Here is a 14,996-nt window from a genome sequence, read left to right as displayed (position 1 = left end):
TAGAGAAGCATAGAGTAGAAGAGAATACAAAGAGTAGAATGGAGTAGAGTGGAGTAGAGTAGACTAGTCAGAGTCGAGTAGTGCAGAATAGAGATGAATAGATCCAATTCGAGCTGAATCGAGTCGAATGGAGAGGAAATGAGACAAATCTCCATGAATCGAATAGATTAGAGTAGGGTGGGGGAGAAGAGAATAGAATAGTGTAGAATGGAGTCGAACAGAGTAGAATGGTGTGGAATGGAGTCGAATGGAGCCAAATAGAGACGAATAAAGTAGAAAAGAGTTGAATAGAGCTGAACAGGGCCGGATAAGTTTGGATCGAGCCTAATGATGCTGAATCGAGGAGAATCGAGCCAAATTGACCCGATTCAAGCCAAATCGAGCTAAATCAAGCCAATTCAAGCCTAATCCCATGGAATCGCCTTGAAAGGCATTGAATCGAATGGAATAGATTAGAGTAGAGGAGGGTAGAGTAGGAGGGGTTAGACTAGAACAGAACAGAACACAAGAGAAAGAATCGAATAGAATGAAGTAGAGACGAGTACAGTAGAATAGAGTCCAATAGAGTTGAATAGAGCCAAAGAGAGCTGAATGCAGCCGAATCCACCAAATTCGAGGTGAATCGAGAAGAATCATGTCGAATCGCGTTGAAAAGTGTCGAATCCAATCAACTAGTTTAGTGTAGGGCAGGTAAGATGAGGGGAGGGGAGGGTAGAAAAGAATAGATTAGAATAGACCAGAGAGAATAGAGAAGAGTAGACTAGAGTCAAATCCTGCCGAAAAGAGCCGAATAGAGAGGAAAAGGGCCAAGTCCAACCGAATCGAGTTGAATTCGCACAAAAAGGAGCTGATTCGAGCCGATATGACCTGAATCAGGTCGAATCCCGTTCAAGTCTGTTGAATAGAATAGAACAGATTACCGCAGGCTAAGTTAGAGTAGGGTAGGATAGACCAAAATGCAGTAGAACAGAACAGGATAGAAGAGAACTGAAAGAATAGAATAGGGTCGAGTAGTGCAGAGTCTAGAAGAATAGAGTTGAATATTGCCGACTAGAGCGAAATAGAGCCCCAAAGACCCAACGTGATAGAAATCAAGATGAATGGCGCCGAATCCCGCAGAATCATGCTGGATCGCGTCGAATCCCGTTGAGTTGCATTGAATCCCATCCATTCAAGTCCAATCCAATCGAATCGATTAGAATAGACTAGAGAAGGGTAGAGTACAAGACAATTGAATAGAGAAGAATACAGTCGGATGGAGTAGAATGGTGTAGAATGGAGTTGAAAAGAGATAATAGAGTTGAGTAGACTCATAGAGCCATATAGAGTTGAATAGAGCCTATTCAAGCTGAATAGAGCTGACCAGGGCGAAATGGAGCCGATTAGAACTGAATCGAACCGATTGGAGCCCAAGAGGGATGAATGGAGTGCAACGGAGCCGGTTGGAGCCGAATCGCATCGAAATGCGTGGAATCGAATGCAGTGGAATAGATTAGAGTAGGGTTGGTTAAAATAGAGTAGAAGAGAATTGAACACAGTAAAAGAGAATAAAAAGAATACAAGAGAATCGAGTCCAAAAGGTTAGAGCAGAGCAGAATAGTGTAGAGTAGAACAGAGTCGAATAGAGTCGAATCGAGCCAAATGGAGAAGAAACAAGGCAAATCGCGTTGAATCCCCTCGAACCAATTCCAGTCAATTAGGGTAGGGTAGAGTAAAATAGTGTTGAGTGGAGTAGAATGCTGTGCAACGCAATCGAATGGAGTCGAAAAGAGTAGAAAAGAGCCGAATAGAGCCGAATGGTGCTGAAGAGGGCCGAAGAGGGCCGAATCGAGCTGAATTGAGCCAAATCCAGCAAATCGAGCCTAATGGAGCCCAATTGAGCCTAATCCAGCTGAATCGACACTCTTCGAGCCAAATGGAGCCGAATGGACATGAATCGAACCAATTCGACCTGAATCGTGTCCAAATTCATGGAATCGAATTGAACAGATTAGAGTAGGGGAGGTTCGGGTATGGCAGGGTGGAATAGAGTAGAGTAGCATAGAATAAAACAGAAGAGACTAGAAGAGAACAGAACAATACAGAACGAATACAGAAAACAGTAGGCTAGAGTAGCGTAGAGGGAAACAGAGTAGAGTAGAATAGATTCGAACAGAGCTAAATAGAGCCAAACTGAGCCGAATCGTGTCCAAATGGGTTGAATCCAATCCAATCAAATGGATTAGAATAGAGTAGAGTTGGGTAGCATAGGGTAGGGTAGAATAGAGTAGAATAGAACAGAACAGAATAGGAAGAATAAAGAAAATAGAGAAGGGTGGACGAGAGTACCATAGAGTAGGCTAGTGTATAATAGGGTAGACTCGAATACAGCTGGATAGAGCCGAATGGAGTCAAAATGAGAGGAATCACGTCTAATCGATTCGAGTAAATTAGGGTGGTGTAGGATAGAGTAGAGCAGAATAGTGTAGAATGGTGTGGAATAAATAGAATGGAGTAGAATGGAGTCAAATAGAGACAAAAAGAGTAGAGAGGAGTCGAATAGAGCAGAATAGGGCCGAAAGAGGCCGAATTGAGCAGAATCGAAGCAACTCAAGCCAAAACGAGCCAAATGGAGCCGAATAGAGCCAAATGGAATCAAATCGAGCTGATTCTCAAGCTTAATCACGTCGAATCCCGTTCAATGCATCCAATCCAATCCAAACGTCTAGATTAGAGAAGGGGAGAGGAGGGTGGAATAGAATAGAAGAGATTAGAACAGAATAGAAGGAATAGAATAGAGTAGAAAAGAGTAGGGTCGAATAGACTCGAATAGAGTCGATTAGAGACGAATAGAGAAAACAGAGCTGAATGGAGCCGAATAGAGACGTAAAGGAGCCATATAGAGCCGATTCGCACCTAATCGAGCTGAATCAAGCAGAATCACGCCGACTGTCACTGAATAGCGTCGAATCACATCGAATCATATCGAATCGCATCAAATCACATCGTTTTGTGTCGGACCGGGTCGAATCGCTTCGTATCGCATCGGATTGCATCGAATGTCGTCGAATCACGACGAATCACGTCCCATCACGTCCAATACCTTCGAATTGCGTCCAATCTCCTAGAATTCTGCTGAATCACGTCGAATCGTATGGAATCTCGTCTAATCTCTTTGAATCCCGTCAAATGCCTTCGGACCTTGTCGAATCCCGTCGAATCCTGTCCAATCGCGTCGAAGTGAATCGAATTGAATCAAATAGATTCAAGTAGGGTGGGTTTGGGTGGGGTGCCGTAGGGTTGGGTAGGGTAGGATAGAACAGAGTCCAACAGAATAGGAGAGAACAGAACAGAAGAGAAAGAATCCAGCAGAATAGAATAGAGTAGAAAAGAGTCAGATAGTGCAGAACATAGGGGAATTGAGGCGAATGGAGACAAAACAAGATGAATCGCGTTGAATCGCTTCGAATCGGGTCAAATCGAATCCATTAGAATAGATTAGGGTAGGGAAGGGTAGGCGAGAATAGAGGAGAATAGTGCAGAATGGTGTGGAATGGATTAGAACGGAGCCGACTAGAGACGAATAGAGTAGAAAAGAGTCGAATAGAGCATAGTTGGGCCGAATAGGGCCAAAGAAGGCCTAATCAAGCAGAATCCAGCAGAATCGATGCCATTGGAGCTGAATGGAGCAAAATGGAACCCAATCGAACCGACTCGAAGCGAATTGATCTGATTCAAGCCTAATCGGGTCGAATGGCGTAAAAAGGTGATGACTCGAACTGAATCAAAGATTAGAGAAGGGGAGGGGAGCGGCTGGGAGGGTAGAACAGAATAGAATAGAACAGTACATAATAGAAGGAACAGAAGATAGCACAGTACGGTAGAGCAGAGAAGAATAAAGTAGAGAAGAGTAGAGTCGAATAGAGTGGAGTAGTGCAGAATAGAGCTGAATAGAGCCAATTCTAGCCGAATCGAGCCCAATGGAAACAAAACGTGATGAATCGCGTCGAATAGCGTCCAATCGAATGCATTAGAATAGATTAGAGTAGGGTAGGGTAGAACAGAATAGAGTAGAATCGAGTCGAATGGAGTTGCATAGAGAAAACTAGAGTAGAAAAGAGTCGAATCGAGCCGAATAAGGCTGAACCAAGTCGAATTGAGTTGAAACAAGCTGAATCGAAGCGATTCAAGCCAAATCGAGCTGAATCGAGCTGATGGTGCCGAATGAGCCGATTCAAGCATCATCGCGTCCAATCCCATTGAAATGCTTTGAATCGAATCCAATTGAATAGATTCGAAAAGGTTAGGGTAGGGTGGTTTTTGATAGGGTAGACTAGGGTAGACGAAAGCAGACTAGAGTAGAGTAGACAAGAGAAGTCTAGAGTAGTAGCCTAGACACGACAGCTGGACTAGTCAGACTAGTGGTATAGATCAGTAGGCTAGACAACTAGCCTTGAAGAGTACCCTTGCCCTGACAAGTCCCCTAAATTCTGAATCTGAACTACTCCCCTTGCCTTAAGTAGTATCCTGAACTAGTAGCCTTGTCTGAACTACTCCCCTTAACTAGTAGCCTTGCCTTAAGTAATAGTCTTAATGTCTACCCTTGCCTTACTAGTACCCTGAACTAGTAGCCCTGCCTTAACTAGTACCCTGGCCTTCACCAGTAGCCTTAACTAGTACCCTGGCCTTCACTCGTACCCTTGCCTCAACTAGTACCCTTCACTAGTACCCTCGCCTTAACTAGTAGTCTTAACTAGTACCTGGCCTTCTCAGTCCCCATAAGTCCTACCCTGGCCTTAACCAGCTGCCTTAACTGGTACCCTGGTCTTAACTAGTAGTATTCACTTGTACCCTTGAATCCACTGGTAGCCTAAACTAGTCGTCTTGCCTTAAGTAGTAGCCTTCACTTGTACCTTGCCTTATCTGGTATCCTTAACTAGTACCTGTGCCTTAACTAGTACTCTTAACTAGTACAGCGGCCATCACGAGTAGCCTGAACTAGTAGCCTTGTCTGAATTAGTCCCCTGAACTAGTAGCCTTGCTTTAAGTAATAGTCTTAACGTCTGCCCTTGCCTCGCTAGTACCCTTAACTAGTAGCCAAGCCTTAAGTACTACCCCTAACTAGTAGCCTTGCCTTAACTAGTAGCCTTGCCTTAACCAGTTGCCTTAACTAGTACCCCGGCCTTACCTAGAAGTATCAACTTGTAAACTTGCATCCAAGAGTAGCCTTAACTAGTACTCTTGCCTTAAGTAGTGGCCTGAAGTAGTACTCGTGCCTTAGCTAGTACTCTTAACTAGTACAGTGCCTCTAACTAGTATCCTGAACTAGTAGCCTTCTCTAAACTAGTACCCTTAACTAGTAGCCTTGCCTTCACTAGTACCCTGGCCTTCTCCAGTAGCCTTAACTAAGACCCTGGCCTTCACTGGTAGCCTTAAATAGTACCCTTAACTAGTACCCTCGCATTCACTAGTAGTCTGAACTAGTACCCTGGCCGTATCGGTACCCAGAACTACTACCCTTGCCATAACCAGTTTCCTTAACTAGTACCCTGGCCTTAACTAGTAGTATTCACTTGTATGTTTGCATCAACTAGTAGCCTTAACTAGTACTCCTGCCTTAAGTAGTGGCCTGAACTAGTACTCGTGCCTTAGCTAGTACTCTTAACTAGTACAGTGCCCCTAACTAGTATCCTGAACTGGTAGCCTTGTCCTAACTAGTACCCTTAACTAGGAGCCTTGCCTTAAGGAAGAGTCTCAATGGCTACCCTTGCCTCAACAAGTACCCTTAACTAGTACCCTTGCATTAACTAGTAGTCTTAACTAGTAGCCTGGCCTTATCAGTACCCATAACTACTACCCTTGCCTTAACCAGTTGCCTTACCTAGCAACCTGGACTTAGCCAGTACTATTAACATGTACCCTTGCATCGACTAGTAGACTTAAGGAGTACTCTTGCCTGAAGTAGTGGACTTAACTCATTCCTTGCCTTCCTAGTAGCCTTAACTAGTACTCTGAACTAGTACAGTGGCCCTAACTAGTATTCTGAACTAGAAGCCTTGTGGTAACTAGTACCCTTAACGAGTCACCTTGCCTTAAGGAACAGTCTTAAGGTCTACCCTTGCCTTACTAGTCCTCTTAACTAGTAGCCAAACCTTAACTAGTACGCTTAAGGAGGAGCCTTGCATGGACTAGTGGCCCAGCCTTAACTAGTACCCTGGCCGTCACTAGTACCCTTGCCTCCACTAGTATCCTGGCATTAACTAGTAGTCTTAACTAGTACCCTGGCCTTATCGCTACCCATAACTACTACCCTTGCCTTGACCAGTTGCCTTAACTAGTACCCTGGCCTTAATTAGTAGTATGAACTTGTACCCTTGCATCAACTAGTAGCCTAAACTAATACGCTTGCCTGAAGTCGTAGCCTTCACTTGTACCTTGCCTTCCTAGTAGCCTTAACTAGTACCCGTCCATGAACTAGTACTCTTAACTAGTACAGTGGCCCTAACTAGTAGCCTGAACTAGTCCCCTTGCCTTAGGTAGTCCCTTTTCCAAACTAGTACCCTTCTTGAGTACCCCTATGGAGTAGGGTATGGTACAGTAGGGTGTCATAAGGTAGGGTAGCAGACGGTAGAACAGAGAAAACAGAATCCAATAGAATAGAAGAGGATAAGTCAGGATAGCTTAGTTTCGTGTAGGGTATGGTAGAGTAGCATAGGATGGAATAGAGAAAAGAGAAAACGAGAATCCAATACAACAGAATCGAAAAGAAGAGACTAGATGAGGAAAGACTAGGGCGGCATAGGGTTCTGTAGAATAGAAGAGCATAGAATGGTGTGGAATGGAGTCAAATGCAGTCAAACCGAGATGAATAGACTAGAAAAGAGTTGAATAGAGCGGAATAGCACCGAATAGGGACATATAGGGCTGAGTCGAGCCCAATCAAGTCCAATCGACCAGATTCGAGCTGAATGGAGCCGAACGGAGCTGGAATGAGCCAAATAGAGACCAAGAAAATGAGCCAAGCTAGATTGAGCCAAATCGCACCTAATCGCATCCTATTGCATGGAATCTCGTCGAAGTCCATCCAATCCCACCAAAACCCATCGAAGCTCATGAAATCTCACCGAATCCCGTCCAATTGTGTCAAATCGGGTCGAATCGAATGCAATCGAATTCAGTAGAGCAGCTTAGAGTAGTGTAGGTTAGGCTGGGATTCAATAGGGTAGGGCACAGAGGAATAGACTAGAGAAGCATAGAGTAGAAGAGAATACAAAGAGTAGAATGGAGTAGAGTGGAGTAGAGTAGACTAGTCAGAGTCGAGTAGTGCAGAATAGAGATGAATAGATCCAATTCGAGCTGAATCGAGTCGAATGGAGAGGAAATGAGACAAATCTCCATGAATCGAATAGATTAGAGTAGGGTGGGGGAGAAGAGAATAGAATAGTGTAGAATGGAGTCGAACAGAGTAGAATGGTGTGGAATGGAGTCGAATGGAGCCAAATAGAGACGAATAAAGTAGAAAAGAGTTGAATAGAGCTGAACAGGGCCGGATAAGTTTGGATCGAGCCTAATGATGCTGAATCGAGCAGGATCGAGCCAAATTGACCCGATTGAAGCCAAATCGAGCTAAATCAAGCCAATTCAAGCCTAATCCCATGGAATCGCCTTGAAAGGCATTGAATCGAATGGAATAGATTAGAGTAGAGGAGGGTAGAGTAGGAGGGGTTAGACTAGAACAGAACAGAACACAAGAGAAAGAATCGAATAGAATGAAGTAGAGACGAGTACAGTAGAACAGAGTCCAATAGAGTTGAATAGAGCCAAAGAGAGCTGAATGCAGCCGAATCCACCAAATTCGAGGTGAATCGAGAAGAATCATGTCGAATCGCGTTGAAAAGTGTCGAATCCAATCAACTAGTTTAGTGTAGGGCAGGTAAGATGAGGGGAGGGGAGGGTAGAAAAGAATAGATTAGAATAGACCAGAAGGAATAGAGAAGAGTAGACTAGAGTCAAATAGAGTCAAATCCTGCCGAAAAGAGCCGAAGAGAGAGGAAAAGGGCCAAGTCCAACCGAATCGAGTTGAATTCGCACAAAAAGGAGCTGATTCGAGCCGATATGACCTGAATCAGGTCGAATCCTGTTCAAGTCTGTTGAATAGAATAGAACAGATTACAGGAGGCTAAGTTAGAGTAGGGTAGGATAGACCAAAATGCAGTAGAACAGAACAGGATAGAAGAGAAAACTGAAAGAATAGAGTAGGGTCGAGTAGTGCAGAGTCTAGAAGAATAGAGTTGAATATTGCCGACTAGAGCAAAATAGAGCCCCAAAGACCCAACGTGACAGAAATCAAGATGAATGGCGCCGAATCCCGCGGAATCATGCTGGATCGCGTCGAATCCCGTTGAATTGCATTGAATCCCATCCATTCAAGTCCAATCCAATCGAATCGATTAGAATAGACTAGAGAAGGGTAGAGTACAAGACAATAGAATAGAGAAGAATACAGTCGGATGGAGTAGAATGGTGTAGAATGGAGTTGAAAAGAGATACTAGAGTTGAGTAGACTCATAGAGCCATATAGAGTTGAATCGAGCCTATTCAAGCTGAATAGAGCTGACCAGGGCGAAATGGAGCCGGTTAGAACTGAATCGAACCGATTGGAGCCCAAGAGGGATGAATGGAGTGCAACGGAGCCGATTGGAGCCGAATCGCATCGAAATGCGTGGAGTCGAATCCAGTGGAATAGATTGGAGTAGGGTTGGTTAAAATAGAGTAGAATAGAATTGAACACAGTAAAAGAGAATAAAAAGAATACAAGAGAATCGAGTCCAAAAGCTTAGAGCAGAGCAGAATAGTGTAGAGTAGAACAGAGTCGACTAGAGTCGAATCGAGCCAAATGGAGAAGAAACAAGGCAAATCGCGTTGAATCCCCTCGAACCAATTCCAGTCAATTAGGGTAGGGTAGAGTAAAATAGTGTTGAGTGGAGTAGAATGCTGTGCAACGCAATCGAATGGAGTCGAAAAGAGCAGAAAAGAGCCGAATAGAGCCGAATAGTGCTGAAGAGGGCCGAAGAGGGCCGAATCGAGCTGAATTGAGCCAAATCCAGCAAATCGAGCCTAATGGAGCCGAATTGAGCCTAATCCAGCTGAATCGACACTCTTCGAGCCAAATGGAGCCGAATGGACATGAATCGAACCAATTCGACCTGAATCGTGTCCAAATTCATGGAATCGAATTGAACAGATTAGAGTAGGGGAGCTTCGGGTATGGCAGGGTGGAATAGAGTAGCATAAAATAAAACAGAAGAGACTAGAAGAGAACAGAACAATACAGAACGAATACAGAAAACGGTAGGCTAGAGTAGCGTAGAGGGAAACAGAGTAGAGAAGAATAGCTTCGAACAGAGCTAAATAGAGCCAAACTGAGCCGAATCGTGTCCAGATGGGTTGAATCCAATCCAATCAAATGGATTAGAATAGAGTAGAGTTGGGTAGCATAGGGTAGGGTAGAATAGAGTAGAATAGAACAGAACAGAATAGGAAGAATAAAGAAAATAGAGACGAGTAGACTAGAGTACGATAGAGTAGGCTAGTGTATAATAGGGTAGACTCGAATACAGCTGAATAGAGCCGAATGGAGTCGAAATGAGAGGAATCACGTCTAATCGATTCGAGTAAATTAGAGTGGTGTAGGATAGAGTAGAGCAGAATAGTGTCGAATGGTGTGGAATAAATAGAATGGAGTCCAATAGAGACGAAAAGAGTAGAGTCGAATAGAGCAGAATAGGGCCGAAAGAGGCCGAATTGAGCAGAATCGAAGCAATTCAAGCCCAACGAACCGAATAGAGCCAAATGGAATCGAATCGAGCTGATTCAAGCTTAATCACGTCGAATCCCGTTCAATGCATCCAATCCAATCCAAACGTCTAGATTAGAGAAGGGGAGAGGAGGGTGGAATAGAATAGAGTAGACTAGAATAGAAGAGATTAGAACAGAATAGAAGGAATAGAATAGAGTAGAAAAGAGTAGGGTCGAATAGACTCGAATAGAGTCGATTAGAGGCGAATAGGCCAAATAGAGACGAATAGAGAAAACAGAGCTGAATGGAGCCGAATAGAGACGTAAAGGAGCCATATAGAGCCGATTCGCACCTAATCGAGCTGAATCAAGCAGAATCACGCCGACTGTCACTGAATAGCGTCGAATCACATCGAATCATATCGAATCGCATCAAATCACATCGTTTTGTGTCGGACCGGGTCGAATCGCTTCGTATCACATCGGATTGCATCGAATGTCGTCGAATCACGACGAGTCACGTCCAATAACTTCGAATTGCGTCCAATCTCCTAGAATTCTGCTGAATCACGTCGAATCGTATGGAATCTCGTCTAATCTCTTTGAATCCCGTCAAATGCCTTCGGACCTTGTCGAATCCCGTCGAATCCTGTCCAATCGCGTCGAAGTGAATCAAATTGAATCAAATAGATTCAAGTAGGGTGGGTTTGGGTGGGGTGCAGTAGGCTTGGGTAGGGTAGGATAGAACAGAGTCCAACAGAATAGGAGAGAACAGAACAGAAGAGAAAGAATCCAGCAGAATAGAAGAGAGTAGAAAAGAGTCAGATAGTGCAGAACATAGCCGAATTGAGGCGAATGGAGACAAAACAAGATGAATCGCGTTGAATCGCTTCGAATCGGGTCAAATCGAATCCATTCGAATAGATTAGGGTAGGGAAGGGTAGACGAGAATACCCTGCAGAATGGTGTGGCATGGATTAGAACGGAGCCGACTAGAGACGAATAGAGTAGAAAAGAGTCGACTAGAGCATAGTTGGGCCGAATAGGGCCAAAGAAGGCCTAATCGAGCAGAATCCAGCAGAATCGATGCCATTGGAGCTGAATGGAGCAAAATGGAGCCCAATCGAACCGACTCGAAGCGACTTGATCTGATTCAAGCCTAATCGGGTCGAATGGCGTGAAAATGCGATGACTCGAACAGAATCAAAGATTAGAGAAGGGGAGGGGAGCGGCTGGGAGGGTAGAACAGAATAGAATAGAACAGTACATAATAGAAGGAACAGAAGATAGCACAGTACGGTAGAGCAGAGTAAAGTAGAGAAGAGTAGAGTCGAATAGAGTGGAATAGTGCAGAATAGAGCTGAATAGAGCCAATTCTAGCCGAATCGAGCCCAATGGAAACAAAACGTGATGAATCGCGTCGAATAGCGTCCAATCGAATGCATTAGAATAGATTAGAGTAGGGTAGGGTAGAACAGAATAGAGTAGAATCGAGTCGAATGGAGTTGCATAGAGAAAACTAGAGTAGAAAAGAGTCGAATCGAGCCGAATAAGGCTGAACCAAGTCGAATTGAGTTGAAACAAGCTGAATCGAAGCGATTCAAGCCAAATCGAGCTGAATCGAGCTGATGGTGCCGAATGAGCCGATTCAAGCGTCATCGCGTCCAATCCCATTGAAATGCTTTGAATCGAATCCAATTGAATAGATTCGAAAAGGTTAGGGTAGGGTGGTTTTTGATAGGGTAGACTAGGGTAGACGAAAGCAGACTAGAGTAGAGTATAGACAAGAGAAGTCTAGAGTAGTAGCCTAGACAAGACAGCTGGACTAGTCAGACTAGTGGTATAGATCAGTAGGCTAGACAACTAGCCTTGAAGAGTACCCTTGCCCTGACAAGTCCCCTAAATTCTGAATCTGAACTACTCCCCTTGCCTTAAGTAGTATCCTGAACTAGTAGCCTTGTCTGAACTACTCCCCTTAACTAGTAGCCTTGCCTTAAGTAATAGTCTTAATGTCTACCCTTGCCTTACTAGTACCCTGAACTAGTAGCCCTGCCTTAACTAGTACCCTGGCCTTCACCAGTAGCCTTAACTAGTACCCTGGCCTTCACTCGTACCCTTGCCTCAACTAGTACCCTTCACTAGTACCCTCGCCTTAACTAGTAGTCTTAACTAGTACCTGGCCTTCTCAGTCCCCATAAGTCCTACCCTGGCCTTAACCAGCTGCCTTAACTGGTACCCTGGTCTTAACTAGTAGTATTCACTTGTACCCTTGAATCCACTGGTAGCCTAAACTAGTCGTCTTGCCTTAAGTAGTAGCCTTCACTTGTACCTTGCCTTAACTGGTATCCTTAACTAGTACCTGTGCCTTAACTAGTACTCTTAACTAGTACAGCGGCCATCACGAGTAGCCTGAACTAGTAGCCTTGTCTGAATTAGTCCCCTGAACTAGTAGCCTTGCTTTAAGTAATAGTCTTAACGTCTGCCCTTGCCTCGCTAGTACCCTTAACTAGTAGCCAAGCCTTAAGTACTACCCCTAACTAGTAGCCTTGCCTTAACTAGTAGCCTTGCCTTAACCAGTTGCCTTAACTAGTACCCCGGCCTTACCTAGAAGTATCAACTTGTAAACTTGCATCCAAGAGTAGCCTTAACTAGTACTCTTGCCTTAAGTAGTGGCCTGAACTAGTACTCGTGCCTTAGCTAGTACTCTTAACTAGTACAGTGCCTCTAACTAGTATCCTGAACTAGTAGCCTTCTCTAAACTAGTACCCTTAACTAGTAGCCTTGCCTTCACTAGTACCCTGGCCTTCTCCAGTAGCCTTAACTAAGACCCTGGCCTTCACTGGTAGCCTTAAATAGTACCCTTAACTAGTACCCTCGCATTCACTAGTAGTCTGAACTAGTACCCTGGCCGTATCGGTACCCAGAACTACTACCCTTGCCGTAACCAGTTTCCTTAACTAGTACCCTGGCCTTAACTAGTAGTATTCACTTGTATGTTTGCATCAACTAGTAGCCTTAACTAGTACTCCTGCCTTAAGTAGTGGCCTGAACTAGTACTCGTGCCTTAGCTAGTACTCTTAACTAGTACAGTGCCCCTAACTAGTATCCTGAACTTGTAGCCTTGTCCTAACTAGTACCCTTAACTAGGAGCCTTGCCTTAAGGAAGAGTCTTAATGGCTACCCTTGCCTCAACAAGTACCCTTAACTAGTACCCTTGCATTAACTAGTAGTCTTAACTAGTAGCCTGGCCTTATCAGTACCCATAACTACTACCCTTGCCTTAACCAGTTGCCTTACCTAGCAACCTGGACTTAGCCAGTACTATTAACATGTACCCTTGCATCGACTAGTAGACTTAAGGAGTACTCTTGCCTGAAGTAGTGGACTTAACTCATTCCTTGCCTTCCTAGTAGCCTTAACTAGTACTCTGAACTAGTACAGTGGCCCTAACTAGTATTCTGAACTAGAAGCCTTGTGGTAACTAGTACCCTTAACGAGTCACCTTGCCTTAAGGAACAGTCTTAAGGTCTACCCTTGCCTTACTAGTCCTCTTAACTAGTAGCCAAACCTTAACTAGTACGCTTAAGGAGGAGCCTTGCATGGACTAGTGGCCCAGCCTTAACTAGTACCCTGGCCGTCACTAGTACCCTTGCCTCCACTAGTATCCTGGCATTAACTAGTAGTCTTAACTAGTACCCTGGCCTTATCGCTACCCATAACTACTACCCTTGCCTTGACCAGTTGCCTTAACTAGTACCCTGGCCTTAATTAGTAGTATGAACTTGTACCCTTGCATCAACTAGTAGCCTAAACTAATACACTTGCCTGAAGTCGTAGCCTTCACTTGTACCTTGCCTTCCTAGTAGCCTTAACTAGTACCCGTCCATGAACTAGTACTCTTAACTAGTACAGTGGCCCTAACTAGTAGCCTGAACTAGTCCCCTTGCCTTAGGTAGTCCCTTTTCCAAACTAGTACCCTTCTTGAGTACCCCTATGGAGTAGGGTATGGTACAGTAGGGTGTCATAAGGTAGGGTAGCAGACGGTAGAACAGAGAAAACAGAATCCAATAGAATAGAAGAGGATAAGTCAGGATAGCTTAGTTTCGTGTAGGGTATGGTAGAGTAGCATAGGATGGAATAGAGAAAAGAGAAAACGAGAATCCAATACAACAGAATCGAAAAGAAGAGACTAGATGAGGAAAGACTAGGGCGGCATAGGGTTCTGTAGAATAGAAGAGCATAGAATGGTGTGGAATGGAGTCAAATGCAGTCAAACCGAGATGAATAGACTAGAAAAGAGTTGAATAGAGCGGAATAGCACCGAATAGGGACATATAGGGCTGAGTCGAGCCCAATCGAGCCCAATCAAGTCCAATCGACCAGATTCGAGCTGAATGGAGCCGAACGGAGCTGGAATGAGCCAAATAGAGACCAAGAAAATGAGCCAAGCTAGATTGAGCCAAATCGCACCTAATCGCATCCTATTGCATGGAATCTCGTCGAAGTCCATCCAATCCCACCAAAACCCATCGAATCTCATGAAATCTCACCGAATCCCGTCCAATTGTGTCAAATCGGGTCGAATCGAATGCAATCGAATTCAGTAGAACAGCTTAGAGTAGTGTAGGTTAGGCTGGGATTCAATAGGGTAGGGCACAGAGGAATAGACTAGAGAAGCATAGAGTAGAAGAGAATACAAAGAGTAGAGTGGAGTAGAGTAGACTAGTCAGAGTCGAGTAGTGCAGAATAGAGATGAATAGATCCAATTCGAGCTGAATCGAGTCGAATGGAGAGGAAATGAGACAAATCTCCATGAATCGAATAGATTAGAGTAGGGTGGGGGAGAAGAGAATAGAATAGTGTAGAATGGAGTCGAACAGAGTAGAATGGTGTGGGATGGAGTCGAATGGAGCCAAATAGAGACGAATAAAGTGGAAAAGAGTTGAATAGAGCTGAACAGGGCCGGATAAGTTTGGATCGAGCCTAATGATGCTGAATCGAGCAGGATCGAGCCAAATTGACCCGATTGAAGCCAAATCGAGCTAAATCAAGCCAATTCAAGCCTAATCCCATGGAATCGCCTTGAAAGGCATTGAATCGAATGGAATAGATTAGAGTAGAGGAGGGTAGAGTAGGAGGGGTTAGACTAGAACAGAACAGAACACAAGAGAAAGAATCGAATAGAATGAAGTAGAGACGAGTACAGTAGAACAGAGTCC

Source organism: Elephas maximus, chromosome 4 (assembly GCF_024166365.1).
Source record: "Elephas maximus indicus isolate mEleMax1 chromosome 4, mEleMax1 primary haplotype, whole genome shotgun sequence".
Classification (NCBI taxonomy): Eukaryota; Metazoa; Chordata; class Mammalia; order Proboscidea; family Elephantidae; genus Elephas; species Elephas maximus.
This window is presented reverse-complemented; position numbering follows the sequence as displayed.